General features: G+C 45.6%; 1 protein-coding gene across 1 annotated transcript in view; it reads right to left on the reverse strand.

Annotated features, from left to right (window-relative positions):
• Positions 1-25764, reverse strand: part of GRIA4 (glutamate ionotropic receptor AMPA type subunit 4) — a 329847-nt gene extending 304083 nt beyond the window's left edge. Inside the window, exon 1 of the mRNA XM_045018837.1 lies at positions 25685-25764. The gene's annotated coding sequence lies outside the window, so the exon portion shown is untranslated. The remainder of the gene's footprint in view (positions 1-25684) is intronic.
• Between the last annotated feature and the right edge of the window lie 891 nt (positions 25765-26655).

A 26655-nucleotide genomic window follows, 5' to 3' on the forward strand; every position in this document is an offset into this window, starting at 1 on the left:
GTAATATTTTTTTTAATCTCTAACCACCTCTTTTACTCTGTTGTTTAGTCATGATGGCATTTTTGGTCCTTTTAAAAAAAATTGGGGTATGCATGTGTTTTTAAAAAGCTTCCATGCAGCATGCAGGCATTTCACTGTGGTGACTGTTCCTTTCAATTTCCATTTAACTAACCTTCTCATTTTTGTATTGTTCCACTTTTTGAAGAAATGTTACTGTGGTGGGTATATTTGGTATTTCTCCCCCTAGAAGGATATTAAATTTAATTGCATTATGGTTGCTACATACCAGTTGGATAAACTGACTTGTGAATAGTATGTTCAAATTTTCTATTTGCTCTTCTGTTCTACATCAATAGTAAAGTTAATTGGAAAATATTTCTGCACAAAATAGTTGACTTTGTGGTGAAAAAAATAAAAAACTGAAATTTGTCTGAAAACAGAAAAAAATTGATTCTGAAATGTCGATTCACAACCTCACAGGAGCTGTAGTTTGGATGCTTCATGTGTCCATTTCTCTTCTATGAGCTGAGTTCTCCACCTGGACTACATTGGCCATGATTCACCATGCCCGGACTCCCCAGCCCCTCAGCAAGAGGGAAGACCATGGTACATCACAGAAGATGTAGTCTGGCTAAGGAGATTAGCTGAAACAGAATATTGGGGTCATAAAGCATCCAAACTGTGGGCTTGATTCAGGAATTACTGGTTGAAGTTCTGGGTCTGTGTTATGTAGGAGGTCAGACTAGATGATCAAAGTGATCCCTTCTGGCATTAAAACCTAAGAATCTATTCACCATGTTGTATATGAAACAGGATGGATAAAAATCAATGTGTCTTTAGGTGCCTAAACACCTTGGAAAATCTGGCCCATGGGGAACAAAAACAATCCATCAATTCACAAACTTTAATTCATACTTCCTTTGTTTAATAGATCAGTTACTTTTGTAAGGAAGGTCTGAATGAACTCTCCCTTGACAGCTAATGATGAGTTGGGGGGGGAAGGTTTCAGGACCAGACTGTATTTACATGACCATACCCACCCTGCCACCTGCTTTTATCCAGTGCTGTGTTACCAAAGTGATCAATTTTGCCTGGTGTTAGGTTACAAATCACTATTATTGAATGCAGGGGTACTGAAATGTTATTATCCTTTTTGTATGAGTAAAGGGCAGCAGAACGGTCACTGTCCTGATTGAGGGGGTCACTCCAGGCATGAAAGTAACTTAAAGGACTTCCCGGTACTCCAGAGTCCTGCGGAAGGGGGAGGGGCCTCAACTGGAAGAGGCGTGGCCTCTATCAGAAGAGGTGGGGCCTTTAAATCCCCGGGCTTTTAAATCAGGATTTAAAGGGCTCGGGGATTCAGCTGAAGCTAGGAGCTGGGCCCTTTAAATCACTCCCGGAGCTGCCAGCTGCAGAGGCGGCTGGGAGCCCTGGGGTTTGGGCAGGGGTGAAAGTAATTTACATTTCTTACCCATATGGTCCAATCGCAAGCAACCCGCCTCTCCTATGTACCTCATGGATCCCTCCCACTGCATGCCATAGATAGAGAAAGTAAAGCTACTATTACTACTACCAGTACTCAGGGGCGGCTCTAGCCATTTCGACGCCCCAAGCACGGCGGCATGCCGCGGGGGGTGCTCTGCTGGTCGCCGGTCCCGCAGCTCTGGTGGACCTCCCACAGACGTGCCTGCGGAGGGTCCGCTGGTCCCGTGGCTCCAGTGGACCTCCCGCAGACGTGCCTGCGGATGCTCCACTAAAGCCGCGGGACCGGCAGACCCTCCGCAGGCATGCCTGCGGGAGGTCCACCGGAGCCGCCTGCCGCCCTCCCAGCGACCGGCAGAGCGCCCCCCGCGGCATGCCGCCCCAAGCACGCGCTTGGTGTGCTGGGGCCTGGAGTCGCCCCTGCCAGTACTGTCTGTAATAAAACTTTACTATTGGAATAAGCCTGAAAAAGCATGGGCGGCAGGTTATATATTTGTGTGGGGCCCGGGCCCCAGCAATATTCAGGGCTGGGCGCCCTGCTCCAGCAATAGTTGGAGCTGGGTCTCTTCCCGCCCCCCCCCCGGTCCTGCCTGGATCGGCCCTGGCCACCGCAGGTCTCCCCCCGCCGCCGCGACCCTGCCTGGAGCAGGTCCCAGCCCCCGCCTGCCACCCCCCCTCCGCGTGTTCCCCCCCCTCCGCCGCGTTGTGTTGCGTCCCTGCCTGACAGAACGCAGCGCGCCTCTCCCCTGCCTGCTGCCCAGAGGGCTCCCAGCAGATTTGCTGTCTGCTGCCGCAGGGTCCTAGTGCCTGCCCTCCGCCAATACTGGCAAGGCAGGCTGCCCTTACCCTGAGCCTCTCCAACCCCAAACCCTCAGCCCCAGCCAGAGCCCTCATCCCCCCACACCCTAATCCTCTGCCCCAGCCCTGAGCGCCCCCACATCATGAACCCCTCATCCCCCCGCACCCTAATCCTCTGCCCCAGCCCTGAGCGCCCCCACATCATGAACCCCTCATCCCCCTGCACCCTAATCCTCAGCCCCAGCCAGAGCCCTCATCCCCCCGCACCCTAATCCTCTGCCACAGCCCTGAGCGCCCCCACATCATGAACCCCTCATCCCCCCGCACCCTAATCCTCTGCCCCAGCCCTGAGCGCCCCCACATCATGAACCCCTCATCCACAGCCCTCACCCCACACTCCAAACCTCTGCCCTAGCCCTGAGCCCCCTCCTGCATCATGAACCCCTCATCCACAGCCCTCACCCCACACTCCAAACCTCTGCCCTAGCCCTGAGCCCCCTCCTGCATCATGAACCCCTCATCCACAGCCCTCACCCACAGCCCAACCCTCTTCCCTAGCCCTGAGCCCCCTCGCATCATGAACCCCTCATCCACAGCCCTCACCCCACAGCCCAACCCTCTTCCCTAGCCCTGAGCCCCCTCCTGCATCATGTACCCCTCATCCTCAGCCCCACAGTCCTCACCCTGCACTCCCTCCTATCCCCAAACTCCCTCCCCCTTCCCACACACCCCTTCCCAACCCCAAACTCCATCCTAAAGCCTGCACCCTTCACCTCCTCCTGCACACCCACCCCCTGCCCCAGCCCAGAGCCTGCACCCAGCACCCTTCCTGCACCCTAATCCCCAGCCCAGGATCTGCACCCCAGACCTCCCCCGCCGAGCCCCCTCCCAGAGCCTTAGGCAGGTGGGGGCGGAGTTGGGGGGGGGGGCGGAGTTGGGGGCGGGTTCTGGGCCCCACCAAAATTTTTACAAACTTGCCACCCATGTGAAAAAGTGAAAACTCACTGTCACATTTTTCTCCGTGTCTTCCCTCCTCCTCCAGCCAGGCTGCGGACACTAGGCTCCGTGCTTTCTCCCTGCCTGGCACTGAGCAGCAGCTGCAGGGGCTTCCCTCTAGCTTGCAGCAGGGAGTAGGGAGACTGGCTGAGGGAGGGAGAAGCCTGCGTCCTGCATAAGCAGGGGCGGCTCCAGGCCCCAGCATGCCAAGCGCGTGCTTGGGACGGCATGCCCCGGGGGGCACTCTGCCGGTCACCGGGAGGGCGGTATGCAGGGCTCCGGTGGACCTCCCACAGACATCCCTGCGGAGGGTCCACCAGAGCCGCGGGACCAGCAGAGCGCCCCCCACGGCGTGCTGCCATACTTGGGGCAGCGAAATGGCTAGAGCCACCCCTGTGCATAAGAACAATTTAAACTCAGCTGTTCCCTGCACGGTTCAGTAACATTTCAAGGAGGATCTGCAAGCAGTTTAGACATCACAATCATGATCCTCTGCTGGGGAGGGAATGGGATAGATTTGAACTTGGAAATGGTTCCTGATTTTGATTGTGTTTTTTGTGTATAGGAGATCCCCTCATCCCGGAGGCAGAAAAGAACTGCCCCTGCCATGGTCACACACACCCTTCCCCCCCCCCACAACAACAACTGGGAGTGAAATTAACAAGGATGCCAGAAATGGCTTCTAACCCTGCAAGCTAGAGCCTAGAGGAGAACCCCTGCAGGGGGCGGAGGGGAGGAATGCAGAGCCTTGTCTTCAGCCTGGCTGGAGGAGGGGGAGGGAGGAGACGAGAAATCAGTGTGACAGTGAGTTTTCCCCTTCCACCTGCTTTTATTAGCTCAGGATTTAAGCTGTGCAGCCAAATGCTTGTATTTGTTGTGTATATTAGTATTGGAGACAAGATCCCCTCATCCTGGGGGCAGACAAGGACTGCCCCTGCCATGGTCAAACACACCCTCCCCCCAGCTACTGTGAGTGAAATTAACAAGGATGCCAGAAACCACTCCTAACCTAGAGGGCTGAACCACTCAGGTAACAGCTGAGTTTAAACTATTCTTGTGCAGGGGGCAGGCTTCTCCCTCCCTCAGGCAGTCTCCTTTTCTTACCGTCCTCTGTACCGGCCCACTTTCACCTCTGGGTCACCCTCAACTGAACTGAACTTGCTAAGCAGGGGGTTCAGATGTCAGCGCCCAGTGGACTGAGAGATAGAGGATGAGGACATGTGTTTCTGCCTGGTGATGTGGGATCTATCTAAGGCTATGGCTACATTAGCGCTTCAAAGCGCTGCCGCAGCAGCGCTCCCGCGGCAGCGCTTTGAAGCGCTAAGTGTAGTCAAAGCCCCAGCGCTGGGAGAAAGCTCTCCCAGCGCTGTCCGTACTCCAGCTCCCTGTGGGGAATAACGGACAGCGCTGGGAGCGCGGCTCCCAGTGCTGGGGCTTTGACTACACTGGCGCTTTGTAGCGCCGCAATTTGCAGCGCTGCAGAGGGTGTTTTTTCACACCCTGCTGCAGCGCTGCAAATTTGCAAGTGTAGCCATACCCTGCGAGTTATAGACACCATCTGAACTCTGGGTCTCTGCTGACCAAGGACAGCAGCTGTAAGTGGGGTACAGTGGAGGGAGAGGGGAGTGGCATGTTAAAGGGAAATTTGTTTGTTGGACTTTCACACCACTAGTGAGAAATGGAGGCAAAGGACACTAACCAATGTACTCTGGAGCAAGAGTTTTGTTCATGGCCAGATATATTCGAATCATGGTTGTGGTTTCCCAAATAAATGCCAGGTTTCTTTCCTGTTTTTTATTAAAAGTTTTCTCTGCTATATATGGACTCAGTGCTTGTGAGTGGGGAAGTTTGCTTTTTAGAGGCTCCCAGGAGCAGTGTTTAATTTATCCAGATTACTGGGAGGGGACTTGAGCAGGTTCTGTGTTATATCGTTAAGAGGGACCCCTCAGATTTTGAACCCAGCCCTTGTTGCTGCTGACTCCAGCTGCCAGAAGGGTTATGCTTTTAAATGCAAAATATGTTTTGATAAACTTTTTTTTATGTATCTAGTACATTGAGACAGTTTTTTATAACTAAAAACAATTTTTTAAATGTTTTTGTGCATTTTTAATTGAACTCCAATTTCCAGCAAATGCAGCTTGACAGAGGTTACAAGTAAAAAAAAATATATAATTGTTTAAACAAACATGTATGAATCTAGTTGTCCACCTGGTTCGCAAAAAGAAGTACTCCATTTCATCTGAAGACTAAATTTAGTTACAAATCAGCATGTGCTAAGGGTTACCAACCATGAGAATGAACTTGTCGGGGATCTCTCTTATCCCAGATGGCTCAGGTTTTGTTGTCCGACTGCAAAGAGACAGGCAACGACCAGCAAGAATCCCATTATCAAGTTCTTTATTGTAGCATGCCATGCAACAGAGAACTGCCCATTTCACTCCATACAGAACCAGCCCCCCTTCACAAATTCAAACTGCTTTTTATTAGCTATTCTGTCGCGTCATCACTGTACCTTCCCAGCATTTGTTCCCAGAATACAAAACAAAGAACAACTGTTACTTCTTCATAACTTCATGCTTAGTACAAAAAAGAATACATGTTACTTTAATAAGTCACTGTAAGCATTTTTCTTTCCCAGACTCTGCAAGCACTGTCTTATCTAGCAAGGTCATACAGTCAGCAACCAGGCAAGCACCTGACTGTTTCAGCTACTATATTTTTTCTTCAGCAAGGCCTACTGTGTTATTGCTAAGCAAAACAGGCCATCAAGGCAAACTCATCAAACTCGTTTAGGAAAATAACTAAAAAGTACAAATGAAAAACAAGATTAAGATCTGTGATTTAAATTAAGGTTTCCTGCTTGATGATTTAAATAATGATTAAAATTGGTGATTTAAATCAATCTACCCTGGTATTACAAGGATGTGATAGGTAACGTCATCAGTCTGGAAGACTGAATAAATAATTGGTTCTCAAATTTACAGAGGATATTCTGTTAGAAGGAGTTGCAACTACTACTGAAGACAGAGAAATAATAAAAAGTTACTTAAGAAATTGACCATTTGAAAAGAACTCAATCATGTTGAGGAGCTTATAGGTTGAAAACAACCAAATGAGATTCATTTTGGATGAAGACAAGGTAGTTCATCATGGGAAAAATAATTCAAAACAAAATATTTTGGGAGAACCTGGGAAATCAGTTATGCAAAGAAGGGTGATAACAGACAGCAGATTAGATATGCTTTTGCAATATAACACAGCATCAAAAAAGGCCCATGCACTTCTGTGTGGCAAACACTCTGTAGATGCATCACATCATGTAGCAAGGAGACAGATAACCATCATAAGCAACTGTAGTGTGATTGCATCTAGATTATCGTATTTAGTTCTTAGTGTTTAGTTGAGACTTACAAAAAAAGATGAAATAGTTAAACATATATAACTCAGATGAAGTAGGTCTATGTTGGGACATGCCAACAGCCTGCAAAGATTTGGAGGCTATTATCTCTAAGGAGGCAGAGAATTATTTAGCATGATAAAAGAGTCTATAAGTAGGAGCAATAGCATGAAATTAAGAACGGGAAAATGTAGGGTGACTGTCAGGAAAAACATCCTGAGAGTCACATCTATTAACAAGTGTGGTAATCACTTAAAGGAATTGATGTGACCATTATTTGGCATATTTAAAACAAGAGTAGACAAAAACATTAGAAAATGTACACTAGGGAACAACCAATATTATCAGGGAGATGGACTATATTACTCAATAGATCTTTTACATTTCTAGAATCTATAATTCCACAAATTTCATGCAGACTACACATTAGTGGAGATATATATTTTATAACAATATTATATGTACATGTTTTTTCCTGGGGGACCAATTTTCAAATTAGGGTGCTTAAGAATAGATTCTTACACACACATTTAAGTGCTTACATACCTGATTTGGGAGCCTAATAAAAAAGTGTATGATTAGAGATTGAATTTCTAAGATGAAGAGCATCTGCAGTCTCCAGTGAAGTCAATAGAAGCTGCAAATATCAATTCTTTTGAAATTTGCCTAAATGTGTTTTTAGAAGTTGACTAAATGTCTTCTTATAAAAAAAATAAATTTCAAAAATAATGAATTATGAATTCAAAACAATCTTTTCTTGTACCATTTCACTGCTAAGGCAGAGAAAAAATATTTATACACACATGGAGTAACTTGTTATTAGTATTTGGGGGGAAATAGTACATTTTAGTGTTACTTTTAGAAAATCTGGACATAGCAGCCTGCTACGATTTCTTGCCTTGTTGACTTGTTTCTGCAAAAAACTCAGCAAAAGCAGAACCACCATACATTAGATTATTTTGTTTTTTTGGACTCCTAAATTCAGTAGCAGAGAAGTAAAACAAGGGGGAAAATGTCGTTGTTGTTGTTGTTTTCACTGGGTTTTATTGAACTGCCTTTGGAAGAGAGCAGCATCTTGCCAGGGAAGCAAGCCTCATACATGGAGAATGCCTGTTGCATGCAAATAAAGCCTATCTATATATCTATATGAAACAGGTGCAAATGAAGTAACAAAAATATTATGCTAATTTTGAATCTGAGATAGTCACATTGTAAAATAAAAAATAAAAGTCTTGCAATACACCATTGCTCCGGGCTCCGGCTGGGATTTAAAGGGCCCGGGGCTTCCCGCAGTGGCCGGAGCTTTGGTGGTGATTTAAAGGGCCCAGAGCTCTGGCCACTGCGGGGAGCCCCAGACCCTTTAAATCCCCACCTCCCAGGGCTCCGGCAGCCGGGCTTGGGTGGGGATTTAAAAGGCCCACTGCTTTGGCCACTGCGGGCAGCCCCAGGCCTTTTAAAGCGCCACCAGATCTCCGGCAGCGGGGCTCGAGTGGCGTCTTAAAGGGCCTGGGGCTCCCCACAGCGGCCTGAGCCCTGGCCCTTTAAATCACCGCTGGAGAAGCCGGTCCAGTCTGGGACAGCGTACCAGCTCTTGCCAGTACTCCGTACTGGACCGTACTGGCTTACTTTCACCTCTGCCCAGAGTGTTGATGTTAGATTATGTACTTGGATCCTATGAAAAGAGATGTTTTAGGGAAAAAATAGAGTAGGATCTGAATGTATTAGTATCTTTCTTAAAACCTGCTTCTACCACAATGCCCATAAAAAATGATGCTAGCATTAATGTGTGTGTGTACACCATATCTTTGAGTAAGGGCTTAATGCAGATCACCAAAATCAATCCTTTCCACTGTCTTTCCATTGATTTCAATGGAACTGGAATTGAACACTAAACATGTAGGTCCAAACTCTCTTCTGCATAATTCCACAGATGACAATCTTATTGCTGTAACCCCTGCCAACCCAGTCATTTCTTCCCCATATTATTGTTTTATAGCTTCATGCCTGAAATTGGGCCCTGATCCTGCAAAGACTTAGGCCCATGCTTAGCTTTGCTCACTGTAAATAGGTTCCATTGAAGTTAATAAGACTACTTGGTGCACAAAGTAAAGCATGTGTGGAAGTCTTTATAAAATGGGGACCTTAGTATATGAACTCTTGGGGACAGGCACCATGTTTAATTTATTGCTACAATAATTTATCTGCAAAAGCTTATAGTGGAGTTTGGTCTCACATTTCTACATATAATCTCTGGACATTAAGTACTGTCAAATATGTGCACGTGACTCACATTAACACTAACTGATGGATTGTTTTGGTGCACTGAGACTTTTGTATTCATTTTGAATCAGGGAAAAAAATCCTAAAAGCAACTCGTGTAAGCATTGACCATTTGGAAAGCTCCAAGCACATCTATATCTTTTTTTATCTCAAGCTATTATTGTTGTTAGTATTACCTGTAATAGTTAGTCAACTCAAGCTTGTTTCTTTATCCATCTTTTGTCTCGCCACAAACCTAGACTGTGAGCTTTCTAGGGCAGGGACTGCATTTGATTCACTCCCCTATGCAGTGCCTAGCACAATGGAACCCTGGTTCTTGCTGGGGTCTGCTAGACACCAATGTAATTGTAACTTTAGCACCCTCATGGCCAAGATGGAGTCTGCTCTGCAGGCAGCTCTGGCCAAGAGACAGCGCGCGCAGGAATGCAGCAGGAGAAATCCCTTCCACCCCAGGGGCACCTGTTCCAAACCCCCCAGAGTGAACACACACCCCCACAGGAAAAGTACAATGGATATAACAAAGCGGGATATTTATTTACAGAGGGCTGGGAGGAGAAAAACAACAAGGAGAAATATAGGGGGAGCAGTAAAACAGGGCTGCATTCAAACCAAGGCCCCACGGGCCCAGTGGTAGCACAGTCTGGAAGGGCAGACACTGAGCAATGTGTCTGCGCACAGAGTTCAGGAGGCCTGAGCAAAGTTCCAGTCCGGTGGTGAGCCTTGGGTGCTCCTGGTCGTCTTCGGCGCCAGTGAACTCTCCCCAGCAAACCACTCCGGTGCCTTCTTCTGCCGCTCTCTGCAAAACCACACAGAGCGACCACCTCCCCACTTAACTATCTAGCAACCTCCCTCCTTGTTCCCAGTGCAGAGTCACAAGCCCCAGTACTCACAGCCCCAGGCAGCTCCGGGCAGCCGTGATCCTGGGTCCAGCTCTGGCCTGTCCTCCTCGGGTGATTCCCCCCGGCACAGGGCTCCTCCTGGCTCCTGTCCTGGGCTGTCCCCGATCGGGCCTGTCCTCCTCAGGCCTCAGGCAGGTTCTCTCTGCTTCCTTCTCCAGGGCCAGCCATGCTGCTTCTCCTCTCTCTCCCTCCAGCTCCAGCCCTGCCCCCTGGAGTTTCCCTCCTTTTTCTTACTCTGCCCTTCCCCCTTGGGAAAAAGATTTAAAGGGGCCATGCTCTCTAGACCCCAAAGGGGTTACATAATATAGATAATCAGAGACAGTAGAAAACTTTCAAAATTTTGAATTTCTATTAAATTTTTCATCAAAACTTCCAAGTTTGATGGCGAAAACAAATCAACATTTCTGACAAATGTTAACAAATACGTTGTCTTGGTTTTGAGCTCTTATAGAATTAAATGAAAACTCTTAAATTAAAATCTCTCAAAGAAATGACAGCCTGTTTTTCAACTACCACTAATAATAATTAATAAATAATGTAGCCATATGAAGGTGTTTTGTATATGAACATTTTTTCCTGTTTATGGTCATTCAGTTATTATTGATTTTTTTCTCAAATATTTCCAGAGCTACCGAGGAAAACCTCTCCTATATTAAAAGTACAGCGGTGCAACTTTGGATTAATGTAATATGGATGCAGAATGAAATTCACACCTCTTCAAATCATTTTCACTTGTTTGTATGATATACACCACTGGAGCTCCGGGCCCTTTAATTTGCCCCGAGCCCTGGGGCTCCCAGCTGCCTTTGCAGCTGGTAGCTCTGGGGTGATTTAAAGGTCCTGGGGCTCCCAGCCACAGCCAGAGCCCCAGGGCCTTTAAATCTTGAAAGGCCCCGCCTCTTCCCATTGAGGCCCTGCCTCTTCCGGTTGAGGCCCTGCCCCGCTCAGGATTCTGGCGTACCGGTAAGTCCTTTAAGTTACTTTCACCCCCTGACTGTGGGTCATACACTGCCATCAATCCAGAATCACATCTTACACTAACATAAGTGGAATTTCTGCCTCAAAGGCTTTGTTGATCTCTAAGAACTGCAGAAAAATCAAGAGTCTTGAAAAGTAGAAAAGGAAATTCTATAATTAACTTTTGATCCATTGACATTCGACAACTTTCAAGAAGTGTCAAAAGCAAGTCTGCTTTTGGCATTGGGGTAGATTGCCAAGAGCAGGAAGATTTTGGACAGAAATGCATGTGTTTATCAAAATGCTTAAATTACTTCTATTCTGCCATCTGAAATATCCAACTGCAAGTGTGTGTGTGAGGTATAAAGTTACAATTGTCTTTGAAAAGAATAAACTATTATTGAGCTCCCTCAGATGTGTAGCAAATAGCAAGCTGCCTTTAGAAGAAGGTTTACTCATCATTCAGCTAAACCAGAGACCCTGTGCAACATCTAGCACAGCACTCGGCAACATCACGTGGATTTAGATACTTCCTGGAGGATCTGGATGGATTACAGTAACCCACAAATGTATCAGAGGGGTAGCCGTGTTAGTCTGGTTCTGTAGAAGCTGCTTCCACAAATGTAGGCTTGCTACTCTTTCTTTCCCTGAATTGTTTCAGAATGCCATGTTTGAGAACACAACAGAATGGAAACTGGCTTTTACAAATGTGAGTGGGAGTGCAACATTCAGGTCTCATGCCTCTGAGTTAAATGGAAAGTGTCATATCTGTGTTAAGGTGCCAATATCCCTTTCACTGCTCTGACTATTTTCTGCATTATATTTTCCTTTAAGCAAAGTTATTTCCCTGTGTCAATGGTCTCTTCAGTCAGTACACAGGCATTATAAACAGTGACCATTGTGATGGGGCAAGGCCAGATGGCTATAGTAAAGTAGTGAGAAACAGGTTTGTTAGCCCCAGGCTAAACAAATCCCTGGTACCATGGTAACCAAATGGCAGTTGCTCCAGGTTAATCAAGACACCTGGGGCCAATTAAGATCCTTCTAGAAAGCAGTGGAGACAGCTAGGTTGATTGGGTCTCAAGCTGCCCCCAGTCCAATCACAGCCCTGGTTAGATTTTTAGAACAGCCTAGCGGCTGCTGTAATTTACAACAGCTGCTTAATGGTCTTTCAGGGACCCTAATGGCAGGTGAGGCTTGCTGTAGGGGAGCAGAGCATTTCACACACTGCCTCCCATCTCCTCCTCCTGTGTATACAACAGGAGTGGGTGGGGCATACGGAAGCTGGAGCAGGAGTCAGCTCCTCCAGCTTTATGCCAATTGAGAAATCCCCTCCTTCATGCTAGCTGTTGCACTGGGCAGCAGAGAATCATAGAATATCAGGGTTGGAAGAGATCTCAGGAAGTCATCTAGTCCAACCCCCTGCTCAAAGCAGGACCAAGCCCAACTAAATAATCCCAGCCAGGGCTTGTCAAGATGGGCCTCAAAAACCTCTAAGGATGGAGATTCCACCACCTCCCTAGGTAACCCATTCCAGTGCTCACCAACCTCCTAGGGAAATAGTTATTCCTAATATCCAACCTAGACCTCCCCCACTGCAACTTGAGACCATTGCTTCTTGTTCTGTTATCTACCACCTCTGAGAACAGTGTAGCTCCATTCTCTTTGGAACGCCCCTTCAGGTAGTTGAAGGCTAATATCAAATTCCCCCTCACTCTTCTCTTCTGCAGAGTAAATAAGCCCAGTTCCCTCAGCCTCTCCTCATAAGTCATGTGCCCCAGCCCCCTAACCATTTTCATTGCTCTCCACTGGGCTCTCTCGAATTTTGTCCACATGCCTTCTGTGGCGGGGACCAAAACTGGACACAATACTCCAGGCATGACCGCACCAGTGACGAATAGAGGGGAATAATCACTTCTCTCAATCAGCTGGCAATGCTCCTACTAATACAACCCAATATGGCATTGGCCTTCTTGGCAAGGGCACACTGCTTACTTATATCCAGACTTCTCATCCACTGTAATCCCCAGGTCCTTTTCTACCAAACTGCTGCTTAGCCAGTCGGTCCCCAACCTGTAGCAGTGCATGGGATTCTTCCTTCCTAAATGCCGGACTCTGCACTTGTCCTTTTTGAATCTCAGCAGATTTCTTTTGACCCAATTCTCCAATTTGTCTAGGTCTCTCTGGACCTTATCCCTACCCTCCAGCATATCTACCTCTTCCCCCAGCTTAATGTCATCTGTGAACTTGCTCAGGGTGCAATTCATCCCATCATCCAGATCATTAATAAAGATGTTGAACAAAACCGGTTCCAGGATCGACCCCTGGGGCACTCCGCTAGATACTGACTGCCAACTAGACATCGAGCCGCTGATCACTATCTGTTGAGCCCGACAACCTAGCCAGCTTTCTGTCCACCTTATAGTCCATTCATCGAATCCATACTCCTTTAACTTGCTGGCAAGAATACTGTGGGAGACCGTATCAAAAGCTTTGCTAAAGTCAAGATACATCACATACACTGCTTTACCCGTATCCACTGAGCCAGTTATCTCATCATAAAGGCGATAAGGTTGGTCAGGCATGACTTAGAATCTCAGGGTTGGAAGGGACCTCAGGAGGTCATTTAGTCCAACCCCCTGTTCAAAGCAGGACCAATCCCCAACTATTTTTTTTGCCCTACATCCCTAAAGGGCCTCCTTAAGGATTGAACTCACAACCCTGGGTTTAGCAGGCCAATGTTCAAACCACTGTTCCTGATCAGGTATCAGAGGGGTAGCCGTGTTAGTCTGGATCTGTAAAAGCAGCAAAGAATCCTGTGGCACCTTATAGACTAACAGACGTTTTGCAGCATGAGCTTTTGTGGGTGAATACCCACTTCTTCGGATGCAAGTAGTGGAAATTTCCAGGGGCAGGTATATATAAGCAAGCAAGAAGCAAGCTAGAGATAATGAGGTTAGATCAATCAGGGAGGATGAGGCCCTGTTTTAGCAGTAAGTGCTTCAAAATGGATTTCATGATTTTGACTGGGGTGAAGCTGTCCAGTCTGTAGCTCCCCGGGTTCTGTTTCTTCTCTTTTTTAAATATGGACACTATATTTGCCTTTTCCCAATCATCTGGGACCTCCCTCGATCCTTACCAATTTTCAAAGATAATGGACAATAGCTCTGCAATCACATCAGCCAACTCCTTCAGCACCCTTGGACGCATTAGATCTGGATCCATGGACGTGTGTATGTCCAGCTTTTCTAAATAGTCCTTAACCTGTTCTTTCACCACTGAGGGCTGCTCACCTCCACCCCATACTGTGCTGCCCGGTGCAGCAGTCTGGGAGCTGACCTTGTCTGTGAAGACCAAGGCAAACAAAGCATTGAGTACTTCAGCTTTTTCTACATCATCTGTCACCATGTTGCCTCCCCCATTCAGTAAGGGTACCACATTTTCCTGACCTCCTTTTTGTTGCTAACATACCGGTAGAAACCCTTCTTGTTAGCCTTTACATCCCTTGCTAGCAACAACCCCAATTGTGCCTTGGCCTTCCTGATTACAATATGTTTATACTTCTCCCTAGTCATCTGTCCAAGTTTCCCCTTCTTGTAAGCTTCCTTTTTGAGTTTAAGCTCACCAAAGATTTCACTGTTAAGCCAAGCTGGTCCCTGACATATTTGCTGTTCTTTCTGCACATCAGGATGGTTTGTTCCTGCACCCTCAATAAGGCTTCTTTAAAATACAGCCAGCTCTCCTGGACTCCTTTCCCCCTCATATTAACCTCCCAGGGGATCTTGGCCATCAGTTCCCTAAGGGAGTCTAAGTCTGCTTTTCTGAAGTCCAGAGCCATGATTACACCCATTTCCCCACCTGTATATGAGGTGGGACTAGCAGGCAACAGCCTCTTCTCTACCCACATGCACACAGGGGAGGTGTAAGCAAACCATAAGTGCATATCATGTGTTTTTGGAGAAGATCTTATTCTCCATTATTCACCCTACTGCATCACTACTTAGGACCTTGCCAAGATCAGGCCCTTTGAATACTAGGATAAATATTGCTTTGGACATCTTTCTTAGAGATATTGTTCTTCATTTTTCTCTATATAAAAGGTATCTGGTTTCATTATCTGTTTCATGTGATAACTACCTTACTGTTCACTATAGGTAATGTAAACCCTGAAGCACGACATGATGTAATTCAAAACATTTGCCAGAGGGGCCTTCAATCACTTAAAATCTAGAAATACAGAGATAGATTTGTTGTTACTTGGTAAACCTAAAAGGAACTTATATGTGTATCATAATCTGATTAATAGAAAGTCAGCTTTATGGTGTGAAATGGGATAAATAGTTCCTGTAGTGGTACTGTAAGATCACTACTGGACTGTACTTCTATGATTTAATTAATTGGTGACCACGTGTTACTCTTTCTTTAGTGCTGCAAATGGTTATGCATCTGGTAGTGCTATCTGGTTATGCATTTATGTGTAAGAAGACATGGGGGCATCCTCAGTGCAAGCAGGTAATCAAGAAAGAGAAAACTGTTATATATGTAAAAGTTTAGTTCAACAAAAATGTACACCCGAAATAGGTTCTTTTAAAAAAGTATTTCTATATGGCTCTCATCATCTTTGTATCTGAACACCTTTATATGTTCTCATGAATATGCTTGGTGGGACAACAGCTGTACATATAAGTAGTTAATATTAAGTTTATTATAAATTAGTTACAATGCAACTTAACTTAGTAAACTAACTTTTTCCTACCAGTACATATTCTTTTCAGTTACAGATCTAATTATGTGGCTATTGATAGATTGCAGATATAAAGTTGATTAAAGAAATTAGGAAGAAAGTAACAAAAGTAGCAATCAGGCAATAAGCAACACCAAATTACATTAGTAAAGGGATACATTTGAAGTAAAATTGTTGAGATACACAGCTGGTTTTTCAGAAGTTTTTGATTATTTGCAGGGGCGGCTCCAGGCACCAGCACGCCAAGCGCGTGCCTGGGGCGGCAAGCCACGGGGGGCGCTGTGCCAGTTGCCGCGAGGGCGGCAGGCAGGTTGCCTTCGGAGGCATGCCTGCGCAGGGAACGCTGGTCCCGCAGCTTCGGCGGACCTCCCGCAGGTGTGCCGCCGAATCCGCGGGACTGGGGACCTCCCGCAGGCAAGCCACCGAAGATAGCCTGCCTGCCGTGCTTGGGGCAGCAAAATAACTAGAGCCGCCCCTGATTGTTTGAACTCAAAATCCACTGGTAAACCTGTCCCCCCACCCTCCGCCCTTTAAAAAAAACAAAACCTAAACCAAAAAGCAACCTGTAAAACTGAGGAAAAGTGAGGAATTGAACCCACTTGGAAATACAGCTGCAGGCATCTAGGGCAGGTGAAAAAATGACTGTGCTCAAGCCCATATATCTGAGTGATTCTGGGCATGTCCAGATTCTCAACCAAACCCAGGCACAAGAGGTGAGAGCAGAAAGCACTGGGCAAATAGGAATCCAGTCTAGAAGCAAGGAGAGTGAGTCACAGTTTAGTCCGCAGATGGACAAGGGGCCTACAGTAGCATAGGACCCATTAGTAAAATAATAAAGGTATTAGACACTTCTATGCATAGGAAGAAGGAGATAGACCTACCCCCAAAGGATATCAAGAGGTGCTAAGGCCAAAGAAACCCGAAAGGGATAGCAGTTGGGACACATGGATGTTGTTAGGTTTCAGAAGGGGTAGCTGTGTTAGTCTGTATCAGAAAAACAACAAGGAGTCCTTGTGGCACCTTAGAGACTAAAATTTATTTGGGCATAAGCTTTTGTGGGCTGTAACCCACTTCATCAGATGCATGAGATGAAGTGGGTTATAGCCCATAAAATCTTATGCCCAAATAACTTTGTTAGTCTCTAAGGTGCCACAAGGACTCCTCATTGTTTTTATGGATGTTGTAACTCCCCAGTGCAGACAAGAGGGGGAAGTGGAGTTGCAAGCCAGACACTGAGGTAGTGTCTCACCTGTGCTATCACATATGTATGTTTAATTAGTTAATTTGCACCACATTTTGAAGAAATAAAACAGCCCAGATCATTTTGTTCCATTCTTCTTTAGGCTCAGGCACCTGCTGCTACTCTGCAGTTTTATACAGTGCTACCAACAGTTTTAATTATCCAAGCATTATTCTTTTGATTGATTGCTTTTGTCCTAATGAGGGTTCATACAACATCTATTTTGAAGAGTACTACAGAAATGAGCAGTTTTTAAAATCCAACACAATACTGTGATAAAAATATTTTGTAAATCAATTTAACTATGTCAGAGTTTTATTGGGAAATGTGAAAACAATTTTTCAATAAGCTTGGCTTGCAAAGGGTAGCACATTTTCATTTTACAGCCCAGCACCTCCCATATTCCATTCCAGAGGCTCATGCCTGGTTTGAATAACAAATATGTTTGCTTGTGGTCAGTGCAGGAATGCACTGCACACAATGGGTATTGATAACTTCGTGGTAACGGTATACCCAGTTTTCTTGTTCCAAATGCACACACTTGTCACTTGAGCCAAAGGACCACTTCCATTAGGTGTTAGTAGTATAAGGCCTATGACACAGGTGAGTGGAGATGATTCTGTACAGTACAGAAGATAAATCAAGCTTGTCTGCAAGCTTATGGGGTTCAAAAGAATTCAAATCCTACAATATCTGCATAAGGAATCTGCTGCGACCAATGGCTTCATGGCTGTCTTTATGCTGCATGCCATGGGCAAATGGAAGTTCCTGATAGCAGCATGATTAGATCACAAATCCTCCTGCACCAAAGTTCCTTCCCGATTTAGTGACACAAACCCTATAAAATTTAGTCATTGATACTAAACTGTTTAAATCTCTCCTTACATTCCTTCAAACTCCATGAGCATTTTTGTCGGAATGACCTGCAATTTATCAGTATCTTCTCAAGTAATGCAGTGCCCAGAACTGAACTAACTATTCCTATAAGGCGCCAATATCTCCCTGCTGTGTAATGCCTCTGCTTATGCAGCCCAAAACCACATTGGACTTTTTACTGCCATATCACATTTCAAACTCACGTCTAATTTCCTGCCCACTATCACTCTGGGAATATTTTAGATTTTCTTCTTCCCATATATCAGCAAATAAATGGTTTGGGTTATTATTCCCCAGACATATTAGCCTGTATTTTTTTCCAACCCGATTCTCATTTTGTCATTTTCTTCTGATGTTATTAAATATATGAAGATCCCTTTTTCATTTTGTTTTTTGCCTGTGCAAATGTTTGTATCCTTTCCTAGTGCAGAATCACCAGAGAGTTCTGTTAATGTGCTATTTCCCTTTTTTTAAAAAACGAGTGAACATAAATAAGACTTGGCCTGACACCCATTCTTACAACTTCCCAGGAGATTTCTCCCCCAGACCATGCATGGTTGTTTATGATTTCCTCTTGGTTAAGGTCTTTTATAGTCAGTTTTCAATCCAATGTTCCTACCTAAGCCCATTTGCATTAATTTTTCATGCAAGGCAGTATGAGACAGAGAATCAAATTCATTCCTACAGTCCAAAAGCATTTCATTTTCAGGCCATGCTGCCTGAATGGATGGAAGACTAACATTTGTTACTTATAATATTTTCTTTGTATTGCATTGATACTGTTAGTAACTTCATGCACTGTTTGCACATGCTGTACCTAACCAACTTCATTCTTCTTTCAGATTGGATAAGTCGCTAGAACAGCAGTCTAAGGAATAGTAAATGTGCCCTTTGACAGCAGGTACTTTTACAGGACTGTCCCTTGAAAAAAATTATCTTTGCAAACCTAACTGTGTTACTGTTGTACTATAGATAGATATTTTTACTATTATATTTCCTAACTTCCTGGAACTTAATACAGGGCAGGATTTCTCTAGTCTTTTTGTTCCACAGACTCCTAGAGATCCCCTTATGGAGCAGCTCTCCTCCAAAATCCCCAATTCCCCCCCCCCCCATTATCAAACTATTTCATCCTGTGGACCACTCAGAAGGGACTTGGACCACAGCTGGAAGCTCTCTGATAAAGGGAATGCTTATGCAATAATTCAGTGCAGTAATGTTAGTTAGAGGCAACTGAAAGTCATTCTTAAAGCTATTTCATAGAAATGTCAGCATGGAACACTTCTAACTGCCCCTCCTTTTTCAGGAGCTGACGTAAAGCTGCTGTTATGTTTTGCACTACTTGCTGAAATCTGCACTTTTAGAGTGCCGGCCTAATGATTAAATTCAGCTGTACGTGGGAAAAGCTGTGGATACTGGAGTCTCTTGACTGGAGATGAAGGCAGGAAGATTGCAGTGTCAGATTCCCAGGCCTGCTTTCTGCCTGCAGCTCCTGGACACGTACATAGTTAATTTGACATTCTAGTGCAGTGGTTGCTGCACCAAAGGTAAGGTTGTGCTACAGAGTTTGGTTTAATTTTAGCTTTGTTTTATAAAAAGCTCATTGAAATGATAAAAACTAAAACAGTATATAAACTTTGAAACATATTTGAATTTTTCATGGTGATATTAATTAAAATGGATTCAGACAGAGAAAATAATAAAAGTTCAAAATTACCCTTTTGCAAAAATATTTTCCCAGTGGATTGTCTCTCTTTTCTATGTAACCCTTTTGCAAGAAATTTAGAATCTGTCCTTTGGCCATATTATTGTTCCTCATGTGCTGATTCCTAAAATATTAGGTATACCCAGATAATGTGTCTCCAAAGAATATTTTATCACTTTTTTGCCCTAATGGAAAAAGATATACACCAACATGAATCCACTGAATTTAAAATAACAAATCTGCCATGACACAAATCACTCCTAGCGTGGGGTCTGGAAGAGAGTGAGAGAGAAATTTTTGACTTTTAAAAACACTTAATAAAATCAGAACAGAAACACAGTTAAAACAAGAAAATAAATTAGAAATTCAAAACTAATTGCACGTCCCAAACAGTACAAACTGGATTTCCAATAACCCACCATGTCATGACCAATGGGTCTCGAACCTAATCCACAGGAGCAGCCACACTCCAACCCTCCATCTGGTAGCTTGCTGATGATGGCTTACCTAGGACCAATGAAGCCAAGCCCCAGTGTAAGGCTCCATCCCACTGGGCCGAACTACCAGAGCCTCAGAGCAGCAGAGTGGTCCACTGGCCCTACTTAAACCAGCAGGAGGAATAGGAAGCTGTCTGAATTCCAGGCTCTACCCTGCTCTGGACTGTTGTGTTTTCTGCTCCTGCTGCTTGATTTCCTGGCATCCTGACCCAGCTTGTATCCTGGCATATGATTTGTGGTTCCTGACCTCCAGTTTGTCTCCTGTCTCTGACTCCCTGGTATCCTGACCCTGCCTATCTCTGGTTCCTGACTCATGACTGTGGATTCTGACTCTGACCACTAGGTCTGGCTGCCTATGACTCAGCTGTGACACACTGCTGACTAAACTGATCCAAATTGCTTATAAGAGTATAATATCTAAACTCCAGATGAAGGTGTAAATGCACTAAAAATCTAAAAAAAACAAACAAAAAACATCGGCAACCCCAGTACCAAATAATGTACATCATCTGCTTTTTTTAATGGTGATCTTTGCTTGACCCACAATAAAGTTTGCAAGGCATACCACAGATCTATTGGTGCACCTACACTTAGCTGCAAAAACAAATACAGTAGGAGAAAAATCAAGGGATAATAAACAAAAAAAATACCCTGAAGTAAAATAGCTGTAACTTTGAAGGAGGAGAAAAAAGTCAGTCTCCTCCATATCACAAAAAAGGAAATGACATACATACCTCTGGAGTCAAACGATATACAAACACTTTCATGGCAACAGTCCCATGAAGAACTCTCCACTGGAAATTACCCATCCTCTTCACAGTTGGAGCATTGTATACAGTTTGCCAGCCTGGCTGGAGTACATCACCAGAAGCTGTCTTCTCCATACCACTCCATACCATAATCAACGAGTGTTTGAAAATGATGAATCTTTACCACAAGTATAAACAGTGATTTTTGGCTTAAGCTATTAGAAGTAAAATCAGAAGACCCACTGAAGACAAACCAGTTGCTAGGCTTGTCATCCCAATCCATAGCAGGAGCAACAAGCAAAAAATAGAAATATTACTATAATTAGGAGTAGCTTGCTCAAGGAGGCAACTGTCTAGCCTGGCAATGCTGCCCCTAGGAAGGGCTGATTCTGCCTCTAGTAAAAACTGAGAAACCCAGTGAATGGAATGAAAACCAAGACTGATGGCCAAGATATCCCCTGAGACCCAGGGAAAATAAGTAACATCAATTAAATGAACCAGCTGCAATAAGCAAAGAGACAAGACTCCTAGAAAGAAGACTAGAAATTCTCCAGGCAGGGTTATAAACAAGGGCTTGAGCAAGCAACCCTGGGAATTCCAGCCACCTATCCTGAGACTTCAGCTTAAAAAACATCTCCAAGTGTTAAAAATGCTTTGATAAAAACAGGGTAACACCTTAAAACTGAGTCATTCAGGGACCAAAAAAAAAAGTTCCAGATCAAACCCCAACCCCCTACCCACCAAAGAAATGCAAAGCCTAGTTGCTTCCTAGAAACAGGCTCATCCCCAGACAAGAGCTGCTGCAGAGACTGTAACTGAAAAGTAGTGACTCTGCTCATAAGATCATAGAATATCAGGGTTGGAAGGGACCTCAGGAGGTCATCTAGTCCAACCCCCTGCTCAAAGCAGGACCAATCCCCAGTTAGATCAATGAGACATTCACCCCCTTTCACAACAAGCAGATACAAAATACTCTGCCTCAGCCAATGATGGCCATCCCAAGAGAAAAAATCCAAAAATACCTTCTGAACTTTTTTTTAAAAAGAGTGGAAGGAGATCCAAATACACTTCTGCCATAGCATAGAGGCAATGAAATTGTTAATGACTAACACCCATCCACAGAAGGAAAGTAAAGGCAAACAATATGTCCGCCTTTGCAATGTCCTCTCCATCTTTTCCATAACTCTCTCCCAGTTCTGACTCCAATTGTCATCTGGTCCCAGCATGATTCCCAGTGCCTTACTGCCAGTTCGGCTCCACAATAGCCCCTCTGGCAAAGTCGGGGTGGGAGATCACCCAAACCCTCAGCAGGATTGTGTCACTCTTCCCCCAATTTATGTGAACTGAGGAAGCCTGCTCAAAAGAGTGCTGACATTCACTCAAAACCTGGACATCACAATCATGAGTAATAAACACTGTCACATCATTCGAATATATGGAGACTTTTACTGGAGTGCACGCTGGAACAGGGAGAGAATGGCCAGAAAGATGTTTTCACAACCTGAATAACAGAGGCTCAATAGAAAGAACATACAATAACCCAGGCAGGGAATGACCCTGTCTGATTCCCCTACAGACTGGAAATGGGGGCACACAAAAAACCACTGACCTTAAGTAGACTATGTATATCATTATACAGTAACTGAATGCAGGAGTGAAACCTGGGCCCAAAACCAAAGGCACAAAGCAGAGGTCAACAACCTTAAGCATACAGTTTGTGGTTCCCGGCCAATGGGAGCTGCGGGAGGCTGTGCCTGCGGATGGTCAATGTAATCAAAATGTCTCACAGCCTGCCAGCGGATTACCCTGATCGACCGCATGCCAAAGATTGCCGACCCCGGCACAAAGAATGCAAAATGAATGTCCATGAGCTCACTGATCAAAAGGCTTCTCTTGATCAATGGAAATCAACCCAACATGCAGCTCAAAGATTTTTGATGCCAAAATTACATTCCATAATAGGAAAAGGTCATAAAAAATGGGCCAGAAGGGGGTACAATAGGTCTGATCAGGGTGCATGACCAAACCAATCACAGTTTTCAGTCTGTTTGCCAAGGACTTTGAAAAAAGTTTATAGTAGGAGCAAAGAAGGGACACCGAGCTACAATTCTTCACCTCATCAAGGTCCCTCTTCTTTGGCAACAGGGTAAGAAGCTCTTGATGACAGCTAAGTGGCAATATCTTCTCTCTGATGCTCTTCTGAGAAACCTGGAGCAAGTCAGGCCCAAGAAGGGTCCAAAAGGCTTTATAAAACTCAACAGGCAAACCCTCAATAGTAGGTGTCTTCTTTGGAGCAAAGCCATTTAGGACAGAAATCAATTCTGAGAGTGTCAGGTCCTGTTCAAATCTGTCCACCTCCCATGCTGAAATCCTAGGATGATCCTCAAGGAGTCACCGAGTCTCAGATGGACCCAGATTCTGAGGCATGCAGCTCTGAGAAAAAATTCACAGCAAGGTTCCTAATCCCCACAGGATCTGAAAGCACTCGGTCTGATGACATCTTGAAATGGCCAATCATCTTCCACTCTGCATGTTTCTTTTCCAGGCCAAAGAAAAAATGAATAGGCGTATCCATTTGTGAAAGGCCCTGAAATTGGGCCCTAACCTGTGCACCCTGAACTTTTCTATCCAACAGATCCCAGAAGAGCTGTTTTTATATTACAAGCTCTCATGCAACCCAGCATCGTTACTGCAATGAAAGGCTTTGCCAAGTTCTACAGTCCCCAACTCTGACTTTGCCATACTCTGGCAAAGGTTAAGTGTTGTCTGCTGTGTGTACTGCTGACTAAAATATTTGGTATTAACGTTACCGTCTTGCACCATTGCCTCAAGGAGGGGAAACATGCTTTGAGGCAACCCAGGCTCCCCCAAAGTAACTGACAGTCCCTGTGACAGGGCTCACTCACCACTATGGCGCCCCCTGTTGACTGTCCTAGGGATTAGCTCTGCTAGCCAATGCACCCTCTTCTGGTGATGTATCGCTGCTGTTACTTCCACCAGGACCCATATCACTCCCATGACCACAGCATCCTTTTCACAGCCCTCCAACCATGTCATGCTCTGCTCTACCCCTTTCTGGGGGAATTGCAGTCTGCTGTCCAGACACTTCCTTCAGTGGCAATTGCAGCCAATTGTATGGCCACTTCCTCATTGGCCAGCAGGGGGTGCGGGAGAGACATAGGCCTGCCCACTACTCCTGGCTGAGAGACTCTATAGATGGCTGACATTTCCTGCGCCCCCTCTGACTCCACAGTTCACTTCCCTTTGACACTTCCCCACAGCCCCCAGCACCCTCTTCACCCTTGACTCAGGGCCTCATCCTGCGGATTCCTGTAGCCAACCAGTAGCTGTCTTTAGTTCTCTCTGGTTGCTGCTAGCAGCACTGCTCTGTCCAGGGTGCTGGCGCTCCTTCCTCCTGCTAGGAGTCTGATCTTCCCTCCTGGAACTCCCTGCAGCTACTGAAGCTGCAGTGCCCTGCAGCTCTTCTTATATGGGCCTGCTGGACTCTGATTGGCTGCTCCTCTCAGCTCCTCTCAATCCTTCTCTGATTGGCTGCCTCCTGCGCAACCTCCCTAGAGCTCTATTTACCCCTTAGAACCCAGTGTGGGGCAGGCACCTCATCACAGTCCCAAAAGAGAAGTGTTAAAATGCCAGTATGGATGATGGTCTTGAAGTCACTGAGAAGATAGTGAATGTAGTTCCAAATGATTCCTATCCAATCTCTCATTAAGAATACAATTAAAATTGTTCCCCAAAATTAAAATATCACTTGACAATTTGTTAAAGAGCACACAAGCTCTGAAAAAACACACCCTGTTTTTCCCTACACGAGGCGCATAGCCATTAATTAAAAAAAGATTATATTGCTGAGAAGTAGTTTGAACCATCAATAAATGTTCTGGAACAACTTCCTGCATAATCACCAAATCAGGCAACACCCTGTTCACAAAAAGAAGGGCAACCCCTGTGCTTGCAGTGGAACCATGGCTCAGACAAACCTCCCGTCTCCAATCAGCAAGCCAATTGGTATGGCTGCCTGCATCTGTGTGCACCTTTTGCAAAAATAAAATGTCCACTTTTTCCAGGGTCAGGTACTCAAAAAGAGCCATATGTTTTTTTAATGTCCTTGCACCCATTCACATTCCACAAGCTACTTACAAAATTATCCATCACACCACTACTCAGCAGAAAAAATAAGAGACAGAAAAAAAACAGAAAACCTCAAGCAAAGCCACCAAATTCTCCTACATCCATTAATCCCCAACATTTCCATTGGTCAAAGACACACAGTTCAGGATCCAAAGAATGTGTGTGTTTGTCATCCTCCACACTCTCAGACTCTGAGCTGCCACCAACCTCAAGGGGGGAACCTCGGAGAGACCAGAGGGATGGGGTTACTGGGACCAAAGGGGCAAAATTACTACCTGAGACTTCTCTATGCCCCAAGCCAAAGAACCACCCCCAAACAGTGTGCTTCCCAACCGCGCTGCCCAGACTAGCCCACTTTGCAGCACCCTCAGAAATGGGAGGCCCTACCCCCCAGCCTTCAGTGGTCATTTTTTTGCTTTGAAAGCCAGAATCCTCAGCCAAGGCTGCAGATACCATGGCAAAAGGCCCAGGATCCATTTTGCAGGGGCCACTGACTCAGGACCTACAGAACCAGTAATGCCATCTCCTTCAAGTTGTAAAAGGAGCACTAACCTCCCCCCAGAAGCAACATCCCCAGAAACATCTGGAGCCTGTTGGGACCTAGTCTATGCCTGTGCTTTACTCTCAGAAACCTCCACATTCCAGGCCCTGGGTTACCATTTCCAGGGGCAGCCTGCCTCCTCTTAGGGCACTGATTAACCAAGTGTGTCAGACGTCTACAACAAAAATAGGCCATGTCCTCAGTGGCAACAAAAACAATGTAGTCATACTCCAAAGGGAAACTTTTAACACTTTGGAAGCACGGTTTAATATCACATGAACCTGCTTACAAAAGGACAAAACATGCTGAACCTCAGGGGCTTTACAGCCCAAAAGAATCCTCCTAATCAGGCTAGTGATCTTGCCATTACTCACCAGGTCTCTAGCCAGCTGCTCATTTCCTAAAATAGGAGGGACTTCAGAGTAGGGTTGCCAGGCGTCCGGTTTTCGACTGGAAAAGGAATCCTGGCAGTTGGGCCATTAGAAGTCCAGTTAGCAGTGCTGCAGGGCTAAGGCATGCTAGTCCCTACCTGTCCTGGCACCGCACTGCGACCCAGAAGTGGCCAGCAGCAGGTTACTGGCTCCTAGGTGTGGGGGGGGAACTCCTGCATCCCAAACCCCTCATCCTCAGCCCCACCCCTAAGCCCACACCACCAGCCCAGCTCCCTGCCTCAATCTGCAGCCCCTTCCCACATTCCAAATCCCTTGGCCCCACCCCCAAGCCTGGAGCCCCCACCTGCACCCCAACCCATCATCCCCAACCCCACCCCAGAGCTTGCACCCCCAGCTGGAGCCCTCACCTCCTTCCACACCCCAACTTCCTGCCCCAGCCCAGAGCCCCCTCCCGCACTCTGAACCCTTCATTTCTGGACACATCCCAGAGCCCGCACCCACAGTTAGAGCCCTCACCGCCTCAAAAACTCCAACCCCCTACCCCAGCCCAGTGAAAGTGAGTGAGGGTGGGGGAGAGCAAGCCACCGAGGGAGTGGGAATGTAGTGAGTGTGAGGCAGGGCCTAAGGAAAGGGGCGGAATTAAGGTGTTCAGTTTTGTATGATTAGAAATTTGGAAAATACCATTGAGGGGACCACGTGAGGAAGAGACCAGAAGTTGTGGGATGTTTATGTTTTAAATGCTGTCTCCTGAAGTTGCAGGGCAGAATGATTTAGGGGAGTGTTATGCCGCTTATTCCTCACAGCTGCTGAATAGTCTGCTTCTTAAAGACTGCTGACATGACCATTAAGCAGCAGACCATACACACCTGGGAAGATTATGTGGTGATCAACTCTGTGAGAACCAAAGATTAATCAGGGGGAGCTGGTCAGGCTTTTACGTTGTCTGCTGTTAT

This window comes from Mauremys mutica, chromosome 1 (genome assembly GCF_020497125.1).
Source record: "Mauremys mutica isolate MM-2020 ecotype Southern chromosome 1, ASM2049712v1, whole genome shotgun sequence".
Taxonomy (NCBI): Eukaryota; Metazoa; Chordata; order Testudines; family Geoemydidae; genus Mauremys; species Mauremys mutica.